General features: G+C 34.8%; 1 non-coding gene across 1 annotated transcript; it reads left to right on the top strand.

The window, feature by feature from the left end:
- Positions 1 to 4,390: 4,390 nt before the first annotated feature.
- On the top strand, positions 4,391 to 4,462 carry TRNAA-UGC. The gene has a single exon. It is a non-coding gene; the product is annotated as a tRNA-Ala (tRNA).
- Positions 4,463 to 9,283: the final 4,821 nt, after the last annotated feature.

Raw genomic sequence — 9,283 nt, 5'->3', positions numbered from 1 at the left:
TTGACAGGATAGCCCATGAAAGCCGAAAGGCTTATTTCCAATGGGGTCCTATATTGTGTTTTTTTGAAAAAAAAAACCCGGGGGTTGACGAGTTTCATGTTCAGTCCCGCAGATGTGAATCTTATGCCGCCGTTGACAGTGGCAATAGATGGCATTATCCCTAATTGTAACTATGGGATCCAGCTTAAAACGAAAAAAAAATAAATGACATTTTTTTTAAATCGGCGCTCATCTCTACTCTAAAAATATGCTTAAGGCGTCAATTGTTTTTTGCTGTCATGACAATTAACGTACAGTCATTTCTAAAAGGTCTTACCTAAGGCTACAGTTATAGCGTGATGTCGAGGAATACCATGCAGATGGAAATCAATTAACTTTTGGCTGGGATTCGAACCCCTCAACCTTGAAAACAGAAGGCGAAAATCAGAACCGTCATATACTCTGCACGATCTCTAAAGGATTGTTGGTGGCGTTGATCGGAATGGCGCAGGCGGTAGCGGGTGGCGGCGGTGACGAAAAAAATATTCCCTTTGATTTATGAATATGTAGGCATAGTAAATAAGCATATAGTTGTAGTGGTGATGATGGTACACTGACTATGGTGACTGATAAGTGGGGTAGTAAACGATAAGGGTGGCGATGGTATGATCATGGTCCTTCTACCATGGTATGATGGTGAAGACAATTATGATGGAGGTGATGCTCCCCGACCCCCGCCAAAAAACAGTTTTCCTTGCTAAAATGATTTACTTCATCCCTCTGTAGGTTAACGAAAGGCTCTCACTCCTATATACAGTTATCCAGAATTTGTATTTGTCGCTTATAAATGATATACATTTTTGTTCAAGGGAATTGCTTTCCATGAGGTTCCCATAATGTTGTATTATATTTCGCCTTTAGTTTTTAAAATTTTTATTGTTCAACTTGAGATGAAATTAATCCTTTATCAAATAAAATATTCTAAAAAAAATCGGAGGAATACGAAAAGCGTTACCACACACGAAGCATTTAGGCCCTATATTTTCATATCTCCATCCAAAAAATATTGAGAAAAATCATGGAGGGGATCGAGGGATGGGCAGTTCTGCGCCTATATAGTACCGTAAAGAACAACTGTGGTATCAAGGCTCAACAGCAATTCAAATCGAGGTTTCCATGGTAATGGTAACATGACAAAGCCATATTTTTACTGTAGGTTTCAATAGCTGACAGGTGGCTAAAGCAGTTTCCGTCTTATGAATTTTCCTGTTTCCTGTTTCACTATATCTTTACGGTTATTTTGGCAATGGAACAGCTCCATGACCTGGGTTAATGTTTTTTTTTAATCTGTTATCATCAACACATACTCGAGGTTCATTACATAAAAATTTGACATTTTGCTTCAAACAATCGATCAACACACTGATGGCAAACCAGTGTAGGCATAGTAGGAAAGAGAACAGAGTATACCTTTTATAGTAAAATACCCCCCCCCCTTTCTCTCTCTTTGATGGTTTTATTACATCATCATACTCCTAGCGCTCAATCGACATGAATCCAAAGTCTCTCTTCGACCTTCTTTGTTTTCATAGAAACCTTGACGAACTTTCCCTTCCCTTCTTCCCTTCTCGTATTTGTATTTTTGTTGTATTTCTGTTACAGGCTTATCCCGTCAAAAGCTTTTGCTTTTGGTGTTTTGATTTTTATCAACAAGGTACTACGCCTTCTTCTTTCAACAAATATTTTGTATTCTTTTATGACAAACGATTTTGTATGATTCATTCTAAAAAAAATCTAATTTTGTGAAAATGGACGAAAATAAATGATTTTATTTGAATTGAAAATCGAATTGAATTGCATATTACCCTTTGAAAGATTCTAGTCATTTATTTTCCACTTTTCGTTTGTGAAAATATGTAATTTCCGATTGACTCCTTCCACAGTTTTCCCTTTTGGTGTTTTGATTTGTATCAACAAAAAGAAGGCATAAAGCAAATACGCTGCATGTAATGCTAAACGTATTTTTGTATATCATATTACGGCGAAATTATTTCGAATTCATTCAGCTTGAAAACATACTTTAACTTCTTGTAAGGTAAGATTATGTTGGTTTTTTTTAGTCGTGGAAGGGATTTTGATGCTTGCGATAACCCCCAACACGTGAGGGCGACAAAGAAGAAAAGCGAAAACAAAATGGCTTTTAACAATACATTAATTACAGGTACGACAATGAAAAAAATGAAAAAATAATAATTCTGACATTTTTCAAGTTGATCACATTGCTAACACAGGAGGCAAAATAAGAAGAGGGGATTTTCTCGTTAGAAAAGGTCTAAATGTAAACGGCTCATTTTCTTTTTCTAACGAGAACAACAAGATGTCAATTGCACTAAAGAACAAGAGATCTTGCTCAGGGTGCGGTGACACATGGCATGATAACATTGATTTTTCCAACATCTTGATACTAAAAAGAGAGATTTTGCCTTTATGTCGTCCAAAATTATATATGATATATTTATTACTACAATACAAGATTTATTCCCTCAAGCATCAAGAGGTATCAGCTTTAACATGAATAAGTCGGCAGTTGCAACCTGTTTTTCTATCCCTCAAGTCTCCACATTATAGACTAGAAGTTAAGAAAATTTCAATACAATTTTTTTTGATAGTATCATATTTTGTAATGACAAACTAAGCCAGTTTGGTATGATATTCCAATACATTTTCTTTTCCTTTGGAAATATATCATGCATTTCATAATGTGATGCTTAAGTTTCTAATATTTGGATTGAAGTATGTAGGGCACTGGGAACAATATATATTTTTTTTTGGGGGGGGGGGAATGCTGATGTAAATTTTGTGAATTTGAAAAGCAAAAAAAAAAAGAAGAAAAGAGGGGGTCTTCACTTAAAAATCGAAGTAATTTTGATCAAAATAAATTTGAAAAGCACAAGGAAAAAAAAACAGATTTCACTACAAAATTAAAGTCATTTTCATTACATTGTTCAAAATTTTCTCATCTTCCAGAATACACGGGGATGCAGCATACAAAGGAATAATACACGGATCATCACCAGGAAAAATCTTGGGGGCTCTTTGAGCACACACAGCGTAGGAAACAAATTACATTTTATTCGATTTCTTAATATACAATGGCTTGAAGTATTACTTGGTGAATGCTCTATCAAAATTAATAATGTGATAATTTTGATCAAATTATCTCCTTGGAACAATAATGTAATGTTATGGAATAGTTTTAAATTCGAGTGAAAATAACTGCTTTCTATCTGTATTTATGCGTTATGCGTTTTGTTCGGAAAATGTATTTTAAGATGTATATTAGTTTTCTTTGTTATATTGCTGTATACTTCATTTTGTAGTTGTACTTTATATACTATGTATGAGGAAAAAAAATGTTATTATCGGAGTAAAGGCTAAAAGGCTAGCCTTTTACTGGCACATTACGAATAGGCCTACAAAAAAAAGTTTACCAAATAAGATGAAAAATAAAGACAACACTTCGGTACAAATAATCAACTAAATTTAAATGCAAAACCCGCCGATTCCAAAATAGTCCAATCCCCTACTTCATACACTTACTAAATGAGAACTAGATGAATTTGTTAAACCCCTCCCCCTCCCCCGACGATATGATGAATGTAATGTTTTTATTTGCCAGGATTGTCCTCCTCCATAGAGATATACATCTCTATGTCCTCCTCATTCTATATCGCCCTCTACGCTCTATACTTTCTTTATCTTTCAGGTCCAATCCTCTCTCTTTACTTTCTATCAATATGTATTATCAATTACCCTTTCCTTTACTTACCTTTTCTCTGTCTGTCTTCCTTTGCCTATCTCTATCATTCCACATCACCCTTTTCTAGTAATTTTTATTCACACCTATACATGTATAATATACATGCAGTGGTTATAAGTTTGTATAATGTTCAATACAATGTGCGTTTTTTCAACAATTTATTTCCTCGTATTTAAATAAGAAGTTATCATGGTAATTGTATTCAATTTTTACCATTTCATGTTTGTACTGATATCTGATTCTGTTGTTGTAAATTGTACACATGTTACTATTCAGCCTTTGGTTGCGAGGCATGTTTTAATAAACCATTTTTTAATTGAATTTAATTTTTAATTTAAATACAGAGTTGGTATCTTGCAACAGTAAATTATTGGTATTAAATAAAGGAATTTTGGTATACATCCATTATGAAACCCAACATGTAAAATAAGCCTACTTGGTTTCTTGTGCTTTTGTGCATCTGATAGGTCTATTTTTTTTAATTTCATTTTGTTCCAACTATAGATAGAATCTGTCTGAGTCATGATCACACTGTCAATACCAATCCATTATTAAATAATGCCTATTAGGCATCCAGTGGGCGTCAGATAAGGGGGTATAGCTCAGCGGTAGAGCGCTCGCTTTGCATGCGAGAGGCCTCGGGTTCGAACCCCGATACCTCCAGACATTATTTTTTTTTATTGTTTCTTACAAATTTGTTTGATAGATTATATCATTATAAAAATTAAAATTACTATGATATGTGAAAGATTTTTCCTGTTATATTGCCATATCATTTATCAAGTCTGCTCACTTATTTTCCTCAATCATTTTCTTTTCTCATTGTATTTCTTCTTTTAATTTGTTTCTCCAGTTTTCATTCTTCTCGATCTCTTGTTGTACAGGTATTATGTCTTGTTGTCCCCCCTTCTTCTTCTTATTCATGTATCGATTCCTTTTCTTTTATTTATCTATTCAAATAGATTTCGAAAGGATAAAAGATAAGAATTGGACACTGGTTTTACATCATGGTCCTGCAGACCAATATTTATACACATTAAATACATATTTTTTAAAGTTCACATATCTGCTTAATCATGTAAACCTGCATGGTAAAATATGAAATTCTTTCAAGAAACATGATTGCGATAAATAATGAATAAATGAATAGTAACTGATATATATTTTTCCGTTTTTATGTACTTGTCGTTTCTAGCCTCGGCAACTACGAATAACTTGATAGATATATTTGTCATGATAATCTTTATTTGTTTCAGCATAGCTATTTCAAATATTAATCATTAACTTATCCAACATGCATGTCATTATCGTCGGTCGGCGTCGCTATACCATGTGAGTAAAAAAAAAGGCTTGACACCTCACAATTCCCCAGTTTAAGGGGGTAAATATGTAATAAACGCATAATCGTTACATATGCCTGGAAATAGTATTTTATCCCAAATAATTAAATACCATATTTATGTCGCATGTCTTCACGCTCTGATAATCAATGAGCGAAAATCCCAAGGGGACTAGGGGACGTGTCCCCCCTACTCAAAATAGTAGGGGGGACACAATATCAAATGCCCCCTACTATTTCTGGTCTTTCATGATGGTAACGAAATAAAACATGTATTTTAGGACCAGATGACCTTACTATTGGGATGATAACCTTTTTTTTCTTTGCTTGTCAATTTTATTTTCGTCGAAATTAACCTGAAATTTGGGATGATTACCTTTGTTTTCGCTTGTCAAAATTTCCAGCCCCTTTTGCCCCCCCCCCCTACATTTTTGGAGATATTTCTGCCCCTGTAATCAGTAGGTATTTGTTGCATTGATGTACATTTTGATTCGCGTAAAACATGTAAAAGCATGGCATGATTGCAAGAATGAATCTAGATGAAAGGATGTCATAATCCTACATTAGTTAGTAAACATATTTGCAAATCCCTTCAATGAAATTAACTTGATAATTGATACTAAAAAGTGTTTACTAAACAATCATAATGTAAATTTTTATTCAAAAAAGTTTGTATCATTTAAAGTGGGTTTACATTTCATTTTTCATTTAATACTTCTTTCTCCACACTTTTCCCAAGCTTGACAATGATTAACAAAGTGAAAATGAAGCCTAAGCCATTTCATGTAAATTACAGCTCAGTGTAAAGCAAATATCGTCACGATGGCCTCGGTGTGTGGGGGAGTGGGATGGGGCGCAATGCACTCGAAGTGTTTTGGGCAAGAAAACAAGTTTAAAAAGTAAGTGGGGCTCACTCAAGCGGAAATATTTTTTGACAGTTATATCGTCATTTGCTTAAATGGATCTGTACCAATGTTAAAATGTGGAAAAATATTCAGGATATTATAAATATATAATTTTACAGGATTTTTTACTAAGTGTAAACTTTTTTTTGATACGCACTGTCCAGATGTCGCTCCGCCATTGCATTTGAAGCTAATCCTCGATGCTACACACCAACGAAACCATTCGTAATCATTGCCATGCACTGGCGTACAGATGGGGGGGGGCTCTTGCCCCCAATATTCACGACCGAGTATAAAAAAAGAGAAAGGGAAAGAAAAGCAAAGCGATAGGGGTGAAATATGACATTATTTTTTTATATTACGTAAAAATCTATCATAAATTTGGATTTTTGTAATGAAAAAGGGAAATTTTTGCTCGCTTGCTTCACTCACTCGCAACTTTTTTATTAATATCCAATTTTGTGATAGATTTTGACATAACATTTAGAAAATAATATCCTATTTCACTTTTCTCTCTTTCCTTTTCCTTCCATTTAAATTTTTTCTTGGTATTTATTTTTTCTTTGGGGGGACACCCCTAAGACCCCCATCTATACGCGCTCTGAGTTGGTTTCGTCTTTGTGACTGACTGTGGTACATGTTCTACTATTGAACTTGTGATGCCCAAGCACTTATAGATGGTTAAGCTGCCAATTCAGATGAAAGCTTTATCGATTTAACGAGTCCAATGGCCAAACTCAATGCAAAGGTATCCGATCATTATGTGAGGGTCTTTCACAGATTTTCCTTAATAACCGTGTTACAAGCCATATCCTTGCTTCCTATTGGCTGGTACCTACTTTGTCTATGCAAATCACAACGTATTTCATGAAAAGCTCACTCCTGCTATTTTTAAAACCGGGACTTTTGAATTCAGTAGACTCGCATATTTAGCTAATACAGTCAGCGATCCTCTTCTCCTTCTTTTGGTATATTATCATACTAGTTGTGCTTGTCAAGTAGTGCGAGTAAAAATATCTCTACAAAACTATGTGCGGCTAAAAACAGAAGAGGCCGGCTTAACGAAGCCTCCTTTGCTGCACCTCCTGCTTGAAAAACGCGAGGGAGGTGCTGTGGACTATCTTTGCTGGGAGTGAGTTCCATATTCTGATAGCATCAGGAAAGAATGTCTTTTGATATATTTGTGTTCTGGCATATGGGATTTGGAACTTATCAGGATTTCCACGTGTACATGGTCCAGTTGATGGAATAAACTGGTCAGTGGTCACTGGTATCAATAAGCTTGTTGATGATGCAGTAGACCATGCTACATGTAGCTAGCTGCTGTGCCCCGGGGTTGCGCCCTTTCCTGAAGCGTAGCCAACTGGAGTTGCCTGAGCAACTCACCCATCCTCTGTACGAGGTTCGTGTTCTCTCTGCATCTGTGGATCTGCCGGTAATGTATATGTATCAAGTGTGTTTTACCTTTTTTTTAAACTATCGAACAGTATTTACCCAAATATATTAATTTTCAGAGAGTGTGTGCGTGTGAAAAAAGGTTCGGATCCTGTATAATCAAAGAACATAGCACTTATCCACTGCTACCACCCTGTCTGCGGGGAATAATGTAGATATATCTATGCAGTATACGACACACATTTCAAAAATTCATTAAAATGCCACTTTTGTAAAAAAAAAATAATAATAATTTCCATACAGTTGCAATCTATTTTTCACTAGTAACTTGGGGATAATGTTTGTATTCACCGGAGCGCTCGAAAGCTTAATTTTTGCACTCATTCAAAGAACAAGGTCTTACTCTGTCAGTTTTCATTACAGCTATTCATCATATAACTTGGCTCTTCTGTAAATTCAATTCTTATTTTTTTTTTCCTTAATTAAAAATAGAGATTGAAATATGAAAATTTTCTTGCCATATTACTTTTCACCAATAGAGGGCGTACACAAAAATATGCCCAAAATTCAAGTTTTTGAGCGCTCTGGTGAATAAAAAAGTTATTCCCAAGTTACAAATGAAAAAAATTGCATCTGTATGGAAATTAGTAATTTTGGTCACAAAAGTCATATTTTAATGATTTTTAAAGTGTGTGCATTGGCATACCATAGTCCTACCTGTAGATTCCCCATAGGCAGGATGGATGGTTGCAGTGAACAAGTGGAATTTTGGGCATATTTTGTTGCAAGCCCTCTATTGGTGGAAACTAACATTTCAAGAAAATTTTCATTTTTCAATCTCTATTTGTAATTTAGAAAAAAATAATTAAAAGACTTCAATTTAAGAACCAAGTTATATGATGAACAGTTGTAATGGAAACTGACAGTGTCAAAAATCAAGCTTTTGCCCCCCCCAAAAAAAAAAAAAAAAAGAGAATCAGCCATACATTGCCAACCTTTCCCCACACAGGGAATAGTAACATAAAACAAGATTGAATGAGTGGAACGTAGCTGAATTACCGCTTCTTAATACCAAATCCGTAACCCTCGTTTATTGTATCGTTGTCGTGTATGTAGGCTACGCAAGTAAGTATGGTTTTTGATGATAAAATATTTTGGATCTTGGGTTTTCATTTCGATTTTTAAAAACTATATTGCACGAGATGATGTTTATGTCATTAGGCGTATTTTACAATTTTAGACAATTGATGTATTTAAGTTAATAATCAACGTCCAATGTTAATTAATGGCATTGAACAATTATTTTGACCTATTTTACTTCTTCTGAAGTATCATAATAGTACCTGGTACTACACGTGATCCATTTTTTAGGCATCCATCAATTCTGTGAGAAAAGATAACAAATAATTTACATCAGACATAAATAATGATCAGTCAAGTATTGATTATTCTTGGACATACAAGACAGTGGAGCGATCTCTGGGATGTTGATATATCACCGTTACACTTTTTCGGAGGGGGTAGCCTGATGATCAATACTACTGCTAATGCGGAGATTCATCTTAAAATGTAGTTAAGTGATTAAAGTTTCACAACTTTGCTGCATTCTAAAAAACGCAAATTTCCCTGGCGGGCGGTCGCCCTATATACTCCCGTGCATTTTGGTCATTCAGAAGGTTATGTGTTGCATCAAGTGTGTAAAAAATATTGGGTAAAATTTACACCAGCACGGGGGCAATTATGTATCCAACCAATTTTGGGCAGTATTAAAACCCAATGCGGGAAGCAAATTGTCCAGTATGATTAAAAAATAAGCAGAAATTACTTTAGAATGGTCAAAATTTT

The sequence above is a fragment of the Lytechinus variegatus genome, chromosome 2 (genome assembly GCF_018143015.1).
Source record: "Lytechinus variegatus isolate NC3 chromosome 2, Lvar_3.0, whole genome shotgun sequence".
Classification (NCBI taxonomy): Eukaryota; Metazoa; Echinodermata; class Echinoidea; order Temnopleuroida; family Toxopneustidae; genus Lytechinus; species Lytechinus variegatus.
This window is presented reverse-complemented; position numbering and strand designations above follow the sequence as displayed.